This window comes from Procambarus clarkii, chromosome 1, assembly GCF_040958095.1.
Source record: "Procambarus clarkii isolate CNS0578487 chromosome 1, FALCON_Pclarkii_2.0, whole genome shotgun sequence".
Classification (NCBI taxonomy): domain Eukaryota; kingdom Metazoa; phylum Arthropoda; class Malacostraca; order Decapoda; family Cambaridae; genus Procambarus; species Procambarus clarkii.
In genome coordinates, this window is record NC_091150.1 from 21778722 (window position 1) to 21789728 (window position 11007).

The 11007-nt window shown below is 40.6% G+C and overlaps 2 non-coding genes across 2 annotated transcripts; both read right to left on the reverse strand.

Moving 5' to 3' along the window:
• Positions 1 to 7193: 7193 nt before the first annotated feature.
• On the reverse strand, positions 7194 to 7392 carry LOC138363917 (small nucleolar RNA U3). The gene has a single exon (XR_011228265.1). It is a non-coding gene; the product is annotated as a small nucleolar RNA U3 (small nucleolar RNA).
• Positions 7393 to 10560: 3168 nt separating this feature from the next.
• Positions 10561 to 10759, reverse strand: LOC138363889 (small nucleolar RNA U3). Its single transcript, XR_011228232.1, has one exon. It is a non-coding gene; the product is annotated as a small nucleolar RNA U3 (small nucleolar RNA).
• Positions 10760 to 11007: the final 248 nt, after the last annotated feature.

Consider the following 11007-nt stretch of genomic DNA (forward strand, 5'->3'; position numbering starts at 1 on the left):
AACTTGATTGTAGACATCGTGTTGGAGATGGTACCTTTGGTTTCCATAACACTACGTCCAAGTAAATTAACAGGAGCCGAATTTGCTCCCGTGTGAGCCTCTGGTCTCAATATAAATGGCTGCATCTAACACTCCATTCTATTGACGTCACTGGCCGACATTGTCCAGAATGATAGGAGCCGAACTCGCTCCACACGTCTCGGAGGTGACACAACAATGGCCGCCCCTTCCTCCTTCTGACCCCTGGCCTACTTTGTCCAGATTTCAGAAAGTGATAGAAGGGTCACATTTACTCTACTTTAATATTGATAATTAAGTTAATTTATATAAGATGTTTTTATGATGGTAAAGTCCAAAGACTAATGTATTTAAGAATAATTCCCACCATAATAGGTGGTAAATTATAATAGTATGTGGTGATGATATCCCGTTTTCTTTAGACGGTAATTCCACTACAAGTTACGTTTTCTATGGGTAACTTGTTGGTAATACAGCAGCACTTATCTGTCTGTATGATATTATTATTAAATGGTGTCGGATTTTCCGACATATTTCCCTATCAAATCTAGTTTTATAATTATGAACAGTATTTGCTTTCACAACCTGTTCCTTAAGTGCATTCCATTTTCCCACTACTCTCTCGCTAAAAGAAAACTTCCTAACATCCCTGTGACTCATCTGAGTTTCCAGCTTGCACACATGTCCCCTCGTTCTGTTACTATTCCGTGTGAACATTTCGTCCATGTCCGCTCTGTCAATCCCCCTTAGTATTTTATACGTTCCTATCATGTCCCCCCTCTCCCTTCTTCTTTCTAGTGTCGTAAAGCACAGTTCCCTCAGGCGCTCCTCATACCCCCATCCCTCGTAACTCTGGGACGAGTCTCGTTGCAAACCTCTGAACCTTTTCCAGTTTCCTTATATGCTTCTTCAGATGGGGACTCCATGATGAGGCGGCATACTCTAAGACTGGCCTCACGTAGGCAGTGTAAAGCGCCCTAAAAGCCTCCTTACTTAAGTTTCTGACTGATGTTCAAACTTTTGCCAGTGTAGAGTACGCTGCTGTTGTTATCCTATTTATATGTGCTTCAGGAGATAGATTAGGTGTTACGTCCACGCCCAGGTCTCTTTTTCGCGTCGTCACAGGTAGGCAGTTCCCCTTCATTGTGTACTGTCCCTTTGGTCTCCTATCTCCTAGTCCCATTTCCATAACTTTACATTTGCTCGTGTTAAACTCCAGTAGCCATTTCTCTGACCATCTCTGCAACCTGTTCAGGTCCTCTTGGAGGATCCTGCAATCCTCATCTGTCACAACTCTTCTCATCAACTTTGCATCATCCGCGAACATCGACATGTAAACATGTCGTTAACATATACTAGAAATAGAATTGGTCCCAGCACCGATCCTTGTGGGACTCCACTCATTACTGTTCGCCAGTCCGACTTCTCGCCCCTTACCGTAATTCTTTGGCTCCTTCCTGTTAGGTAGTTCCTTATCCATGCTAGGACCTTTCCTCCCACCACCGTCTGCCTCTCGAATTTGAACAGCAGTCTCATGTGCGGTACTGTTCAAAAGGAATTACCGGAAAAATAGGCAGATGGATCTACAATTTCCTGACCAACAGAACCCAATGTGTAATAGTCAACAAAATAAAATCCAGCCCATCAACAGTGAAGAGCTCAGTCCCCCAGGGTACTGTGCTTGCTCCAGTACTTTTTCTCATCCTCATTTCGGACATAGACAAGAACACAACCTATAGCACTGTATCATCCTTTGCAGATGACACTAGGATCTTCATGAGAGTAGGCAACATAGAGGACACGGCGAACCTCCAGTCAGATGTAGATCAGGTCTTTCTATGGGCTACAGAAAATAATATGGTGTTTAACGAAGATAAGTTCCAGCTCATGCGCTAGGGAAAAAATGAAAATATAAAAACGGAAACCACGTACAAAACTCAGGCAAATCATAACATAGAACGAAAAGGCAATGTAAAGGATCTGGGTGTACTCATGTCGGAAGACCTTACCTTTAAAGAACACAATAAAGTAGCCGTCACAACTGCAAGAAAAATGACAGGTTGGATAACAAGAACTTTTCACATTAGAGATGCTATACCGATGATGATACTTTTCAAAACGCTTGTGCTCTCTAGAGTAGAGTACTGCTGCACAATGACAGCACCTTTCAAAGCTGGAGAAATTACTGACCTGGAGAGCGTGCAGAGATCCTTTACTGCTAGAATCCACTCAGTAAAACATCTAAACTATTGGGACCGACTAAAGAGCCTAAAACTGTCCTCCCTTGAGCGCAGGCGGGAGAGGTACATAATAATTTACACGTGGAAAATATTAGAGATGTCACATATTAATATTATATTATACAGATGTATAAAATATTATACAGATGTCACAGACGTGACATCTGTATAATATGTATATAAAAACATGCTCGTATGTGAATGGAACGTTGTGTCAGAATTTCAAAGCAATCGGTGAAGAACTTTCAGAGATTAGCGATATTGAACAAACGAACATTTACACTTATATTTATATAGATAGTATTCAGATTTGTTTGTTATCACCTGAAGAATAATGCAGATGGTGTATTAAGTAACATTAACAACATTAACAACAGAGTGGAGGTGTATTAAAAACATGTAAGATGTTCATAACATGTACCATGTTGCGGTGCAGTCGACTAAAGCTACGGGCTCACCATAGCCCGTGCTACTTGGAACTTTGTTCCAGGTAGCGAATCTTTAACAACAACAACGACTAAGACGCGTCTGGGATCATCCTGGACGGAGGTTCGAACCCTCATCTCGACCCTACGGCCCTTTTGAATTTGTTCATGTACCATTAGTTTTTTTTTTTTTTTGAGATATATACAAGAGTTGTTACATTCTTGTACAGCCACTAGTACGCGTAGCGTTTCGGGCAGGTCCCTGGAATACGATCCCCTGCCGCGAAGAATCGTTTTTTCATCCAAGTACACATTTTACTGTTGCGTTAAACAGAGGCTACAGTTAAGGATTTGCGCCCAGTAAATCCTCCCCGGCCAGGATACGAACCCATGACATAGCGCTCGCGGACCGCCAGGCGAGTGTCTTACCACTACACCACGGAGACTGTTGTCTCCGTGGTGTTGTACCATTGTACAGTTGTACCATTAGTTCATGTACCATGTAGTAAGATTCATGTGGATCCCTTCACTTTTAGTTAGATGTTGGGCTTCGCTATTTTTATGGGCATGGCTTTTGTCTTTGTGGGGTTGAGTTTTATACCAATATCTGTTTTACCTCTTTACTGATGCAGTATTAGCAGTCTAAGATCAGTAATCGACTATGCCGCACCTGCACTCACAATTCTATCACACCAACAGTGGAAAAAGCTTGAAGTTACCCAAAACAATGCTATGAGAGCCGCACTGGGAGCCCCCATGTGGACCAGGCTTGAAACTCTTGGACTGGAGACGGGTTTGTCCTCTCTTCAAGAAAGAATATCACAAAGAACAGCTGCAATTATCAGTAAGATAATTGTTTCTCCTGATTCAATCCCAGTACGGCAGGCCTTGGTGGTTGGACGAGGCCAAAACAATGGAAACTCTTGGGCTGCAAGAGCAGGAAATGTTCTAAACAAACTACATTTAAAAAACATGATTCTTGATAGAGAGGGTGATCATCCACACCCAAATTACACTCCTTCCGCGCCGTGGGAAGAGCCTACTTTCAAAATTGTAATAGAAAGTCTCCCAATGAAAAAGGCTGCCTATGATCCGACAATCCTAAGGCGCATAATAGAAGAGCAAATGTATAGCATAGCAGTAGCAGGAGCCACCCACATCTTCACTGACGGATCGGTTGACACAGAATATGAGAGTGCTGGCGCTGCTCTTTGCACGACCAGCGTACAGGCATATAGGAGACTGGGAGGACTAGTATCATCAACCCAAACTGAGCTGTTTGCCATACAACAGGCATTCGCATCTGTGATTGCGCAAAACACTCAAAATGCAATCATACACACAGACTCAAAAGCTGCACTTCAAATATTAGGACAAAAACAGTGGAAAGATAACGTGGAAATAATTACCACCATTTTATATCTTGGAGCAGTCGCTAAAGGCAAAGGACTCAACATAACCTTAAACTGGATCCCATCCCATGTTGGAATCCCATTAAATGAGAAAGCTGATGAAATTGCTAAATTGGCAACTCGTCATCCAGTGATACATAAAACAATTCAACCCAGCCTAGAGAACATAAAAAACATTATCACCAAAAAACTCTCACACCTCAACAAAGCCTACCTACACCAGCGAATAGCTGAAGGTTCGCCCTCTGCAACATGGTATCTTCAGGCAACCAAATTAGAAAGGTAAATATCCCAAAAGGAATCTACAGGGAAATAGCAGTTAGGTTATATAGACTACGTCTAGGTTACAGATGCAACTGGGAGCCTAAATTTGTACTCCCTTGAGCGCAGGCGGGAGAGATACATAATAATTTACACGTGGAAAATATTAGAGGGGCTGGTCCCAAACCTGCACACAGAAATAACATCACATGAGACCAGAAGACATGACAGGATGTGCAGAATACCCCCGTTGAAGAGCAGCGGTGCAACAGGTACTCTGAGAGAGAACTCTATCAACATCAGATGCCCGAGACTGTTCAACACGCTTCCACTACACATAAGGGGCATAACTGGCAATCCCCTCACAGTGTTCAAGAGAGAACTGGATAAGCACCTCCAAAGGATACCTGATCAACCAGGCTGTTACTCATACGTCAGGCTGCAAGCAGCCGCGTCCAACAGCCTGGTTGATCAGTCCAGCAACCAGGAGGCCTGGTCGACGACCGGGCCGCGGGGACGCTAAGCCCCGGAAGCACCTCAAGGTAACTTCAAGGTAACCAAGGGGAGATTGGTGAACCCCGACAGAAAGAATGCATCTTCTTCCAAGCTGTCACAGCAAAGTCACTACTTCACTATCTACTGGAATGTGAAGCAACCAACGACCTTAGAAAAGCTTTAAGAGTCCCTGAATCTTGCAGTGGCCACCCTGAAGTCATCAACACTGCCACTCTCCTGGTCAAAAAAGGTGTCCAGCAGCTGGACACCCTCATAAAGACTGTGAAGCAGTATCCACCCCCGCGATAACAGCTTGACGATTATATACGACCTCAGAACACTGAAAGGATTTACTGAACAAAAAATTGTACCACTTACGGGCTATTCATGCCCGTGCCACCTCTTGGGTTATCTTGAGGTTATCTTGAGATGATTTCGGGGCTTTAGTGTCCCCGCGGCCCGGTCCTCGACCAGGCCTCCACCCCCAGGAAGCAGCCCGTGACAGCTGACTAACACCCAGGTACCTATTTTACTGCTAGGTAACAGGGGCATAGGGTGAAAGAAACTCTGCCCATTGTTTCTCGCCGGCGCCTGGGATCGAACCCAGGACCACAGGATCACAAATCCAGCGTGCTGTCCGCTCGGCCGACCGGCTCGTGGCTTAATTCAAGTTCAAGTATGTTTATTGAGACAAGAAAGAAATACATCTCCCGGGTGGCTTAATCTTTATCAATCAATCAATCGATCCCTTCACATGTGGGAATACTGTTGAATTAGGCAGTTGATGAGATAGCGAAGAGAGCCATGGAAAAAACTCTTGTTGATGTTGTATGTCAGATAACCTAAAAAACAAATAAAAACAAGAATCAAGATGATCCTAGAGGGCGAATAAATGGTAAAGAGAATGGCAATGGCGGACAGTAGTAACACACTTAAGAATTATTCAATAATAATACAAATTCGTCCTTCACTTATGGTCGAGTAAAGTCTACTTGGAAGGATTCAATTTACATGAGATTAAGATTAGGATTCAAATATATCTGGCAATACGGTGTTGATGTCAGTGAAAAAGATAAGGAGTGTAAATTATGTAGTATGCCGCACGCCCACACCTTAGAACATTATGTATTAGAGTGTCAACTTTTTGATAACTATAGAAATAAGGAAATAAATAGTGTACCACATCAAATTGTTTGGATGTGTGATAATGGTATGATAGACAGTATACTTAGGAGCTACAAGAATTTTGCCCCAAGAGTGTAACAATTATATGCTGTGCTTACTATATTAACCTGCAATGTTAAAGAGGATTCTTGTATTGTGATTTGTCTATTTGTACTCATTGAATATGTGCGCCCCTTGAGGGGACTTGAAGTAGGGGGGGGGTAGAAATAGCCTAAGCTGCTCTATCCCTTTGAGATGTATTTTTTTCTTGTATCAATAAACATACTTGAACGGGGACTGCTTAACTATATATATCAGTTAGTGATAAAATAATAATATAATTACATTATGTTAACACATTTCGAGTTATCATCTTCTGAGCCAACGTTTGTGAAGCCCATAAGGTATTGAAGTCTTTATTAGTTAAAAGTAATCTATTGTGGTGGCTATAAAAGCCTTCCCGGGGCTGACAGCCCTTAACAAATACAAAGACAACACAACGTGTCCGGAAATATATTTTAGTTTGGTCTAAAAGTAGAATGTTCACCAGTCTCCGTGGTGTAGTGGTAATAAAGACACTCGCCTGGCGTTCCGCGAGCGCTTTGTCATGGGTTCGTATCCTGGCCGGGGAGGATTTAATGGGCGCAAATCCTTAACTGTAGCGTCTTTTTAACTCAACAGTAAAATGGGTACTTGGTTGTAACAACGATTCTTCGCGGCGGGGATCGTATTCCAGGGACCTGCCCGAAACGCTACGCGTACTTATATGTAGTATTATAGACCTGTAACACGGTAATACCAACCACGTACACCTTTCCCGCAAAAATAACAAGCTTGTTCAGCTTGGTTAAGCCTTGGCACTGTATTTACTATTTAAACTCCTCTGCACAAACTATTCTAATGCATCTATATATACACCAAATTCGAGACTTTTATTAATGTAAAATAGAGAAGTAAGCATGAGATGGGGAGAGAAATGCAAATCCGAAGAACACAAATAAAATATTTACATTGAATAAATCCCACATAAAATTTATGTAGTTGTAAATATATTGACAATAAATTTTGTCATAATATGTAATAGGTTTGAGTTGTATTAATTGTTACTCCCCATCGGGAGCGGACTAACGTCCTTATTCAAAAAACCCATGGAAATTCCACAGTTGATTGTGAATCTCACTGCTCAGCCTGTGCAAGCCTCCTCACACCCGGTAAACCGAGAATGAACGGTCATCAAAGTCCTAGATCAGGGACCTAGAACTGCTTCGCGCTCAGAGGCTTGCACTTAGCTACATCATCACAGTGTGATTCTTTCCAAGTTTCGGACAAGGAACTCGGCAATCATACTATAGAATTGATCCTATGAAGTATGATCATGTCGAAACACTTGGCAACCCGACGACTCCCATATCGCACTGCGCACCTACGCAGTACTAGTCATCCTTCTTATCTTGTTTATACTCATATTAATAGCAAACAACAAAAGTAGAAATTATATGAATAGGAATACCACTTACTTATAAAGATAGATTTTATAGTATAATTAAATATTATATATTAGGAATTACATGATGTTCGTTTCCTTTTAAAAAGAATATTTGTTGAAAAAAAGGCGCATCACATGAGTTACCTGAATTTACCTAAGGGCCCCAATCATTAGTGGCCTCGACAAGGACAGAAAATCGGCGGCTTGTCGAAGGTCACCCCATTTGACTTCATGATCTTTTCCAGTTGGATTTTAAAATTTAACAGAGTTTTGGCATTTACGGCTTCAATGGGTAGGCTGTTCCACGAGTTTATAACCCTGGGGGTGAAAGAACATCTCCTGTTCTCAATCGTGCATTGTGGCTTGTTGAGATTGAAACCGTTGCTCCTTGTTTGTTACATCTGACCTTTTGAATAAATTGTTCAGATCAACATCTTCCAAATTGTTCAGTACTTTAATTTTCAATGAGATCCGCCCTGTGATGCCTGGTTTGCTTTATCGTTGGCCCTGTGGCCCTCAACCATTCCCGATACATGAGTTAACTTAGCATTGGAAGGAGATTTTTGTTCCCTGGTGTTGCACTTTCTCCAGAGCAGCCATGTCCTTCCGAAAATGAGGTCTTCATGCTCTATTGGATTACTCAATACAGTAATGTAAATGGGGGCGCACCAGAGATTTATACAATTGAATCACTGCCTTCTTTTCCGTAATTAAGGTCAAAGGTACGCTTGATTATTCCAAGGATTTGGTTAGAGTTATGACTGCTGCTCCTACCTGTTGTGCAACTTTCAGTGAGTGACAGATTTTGACTCCAAGGTGCTTTCCTTCCTCATGCAGTCTGCTGTAATGCAATATTATTAATTTGATAGTTGTGGTGTGTGTTGCTATGCCCCACATGCAAGGTCTTGCATTTGTACAAATTCATATGTTTTTTCAAAATAATGTGTGTACAAAGAACGTAAGAGTAAGATGCAATTGTAGGGACAGGAGTTACCCAATCAATGAAGCCACTATTACGCAAGGCGTTTCAGGCAAGAAACGATATTAAAGAGTCGATATTAAAATAGAATTTGCTAGTCTTTTGACCATTTGTGGAGTTCATGTAGATCTCTTTGTAATGTTACGATATCATTATCATTTCCCACTTTACCATAAATCTTTGTGGCATCTGGAAATTTGATGACGTGGTTTGTAATATTCTCCTTCAGGTCATTGATGTACATGACAAAAAGGGAAATTGCCTAAAAGGAAACCCTTTGGTACCCTACATACCGCATTTCTCCAGATTCATTCCCGTTTAGCACGATTCCTTGGTTTAACCATTGTTTTATCTATCTAGTATACCACCTTTCTTGAATATAATCAATAATAATTCATTGTGTCTGGGGCCAGGAAGCCAAAGTGTATTTATACACGTTAGGCTTATTTCGAGGTCTCTCCATCCCCAAGGTCGATTTACTGACCTCGCCAACGATGCAACCCCCACATCAAGCTGATTAACTCCTGAATACCTACTTACTGCTAGGTGAACAGATGCATTAGGTGAAATGAAATGTGCTCAACCATTTCGGTCCCGCCAGGGATTTGAATCCGGAATTCTCGTTTGTGCAGCCTGTCTTCATAAACAAAGGCCAAAGTCTATTCCATGCACCTGCCAAACTCCCCTGTTCATGAATGAAAAACAGTTTACACACGTCTCACAATTGATTACGTCCGAACACTTCCGGAACAAGTGCGTTTCTGACGACTTTTGTTCGAAACACAATGCTGTAAATGTTTCACCCACGTTCTACAAATAAAATAATCGCCAATGAAATCGAAACACCTAGCCTATTCTAATGCATGTCTAAATATGCACAATATGCTTATATAAAATCATATTAATATATATTTGAGAAATATCCTATTTTGAATGAACAGCATGTTAAATTTTATTAATGTGTCTTTGGGGTCGACCGTTGGATGGAATGGACATTGTCCGAGGACGGGTTGGATTGTGCATCGACTATGAACCCGACTGTACTACCGGGACGCTTTATATGTATATATACAAAATTAGATAAGTTTATATATACAAAATTAAATAAGTTTACTAGCAGCCAATCCTGCTGTTTAGGTATTGCTTATATTAACGATAAAAAACATTGTACATATATTGACTTAAACAGCAATCAGAAAGTATAAAATAGGTACTATTCAAATAAGAAAAACCGGAAAGGGTTTCTCATTGATGTTGCCATAAAAAAGAGAAACTATCTTAACCTATCCTTCCTAAGCCTATTACGTGCTATCTGAGACATATTAAGAACATGTATGTGCTCTATTAGATTATTATTATTTATGTTTGGTTGTTAGCTTTATTTGTTTTTGTACTCAAAGGAGTGCATAGTACCAAATTGTATATCTAATTGCCCTTTACGTCAACATAGTAATAATAATAATAATAATAATAATAATAATAGTAATAAAAATAATAATAATATACGACAGTCCACCTAATTACAAAACATACTATCTAAACAGGAGGGTGGGCTGTAACAAGGTAATACCAACCACGTACATCTTTAGAGCAAATATAGCAAGCATGTTCAACTGGATTAATCCTTGGCACTATATTTATTATTTAAACTCCTCTGCACAAACTTATATGTAGTATTATAGACCTGTAACACGGTAATACCAACCACGTACACCTTTCCCGCAAAAATAACAAGCTTGTTCAGCTTGGTTAAGCCTTGGCACTGTATTTACTATTTAAACTCCTCTGCACAAACTATTCTAATGCATCTATATATACACCAAATTCGAGACTTTTATTAATGTAAAATAGAGAAGTAAGCATGAGATGGGGAGAGAAATGCAAATCCGAAGAACACAAATAAAATATTTACATTGAATAAATCCCACATAAAATTTATGTAGTTGTAAATATATTGACAATAAATTTTGTCATAATATGTAATAGGTTTGAGTTGTATTAATTGTTACTCCCCATCGGGAGCGGACTAACGTCCTTATTCAAAAAACCCATGGAAATTCCACAGTTGATTGTGAATCTCACTGCTCAGCCTGTGCAAGCCTCCTCACACCCGGTAAACCGAGAATGAACGGTCATCAAAGTCCTAGATCAGGGACCTAGAACTGCTTCGCGCTCAGAGGCTTGCACTTAGCTACATCATCACAGTGTGTTTCTTTCCAAGTTTCGGACAAGGAACTCGGCAATCATACTATAGAATTGATCCTATGAAGTATGATCATGTCGAAACACTCGGCAACCCGACGACTCCCATATCGCACTGCGCACCTACGCAGTACTAGTCATCCTTCTTATCTTGTTTATACTCATATTAATAGCAAACAACAAAAGTAGAAATTATATGAATAGGAATACCACTTACTTATAAAGATAGATTTTATAGTATAATTAAATATTATATATTAGGAATTACATGATGTTCGTTTCCTTTTAAAAAGGACATTTGTTGAAAAAAAGGCGCATCACATGA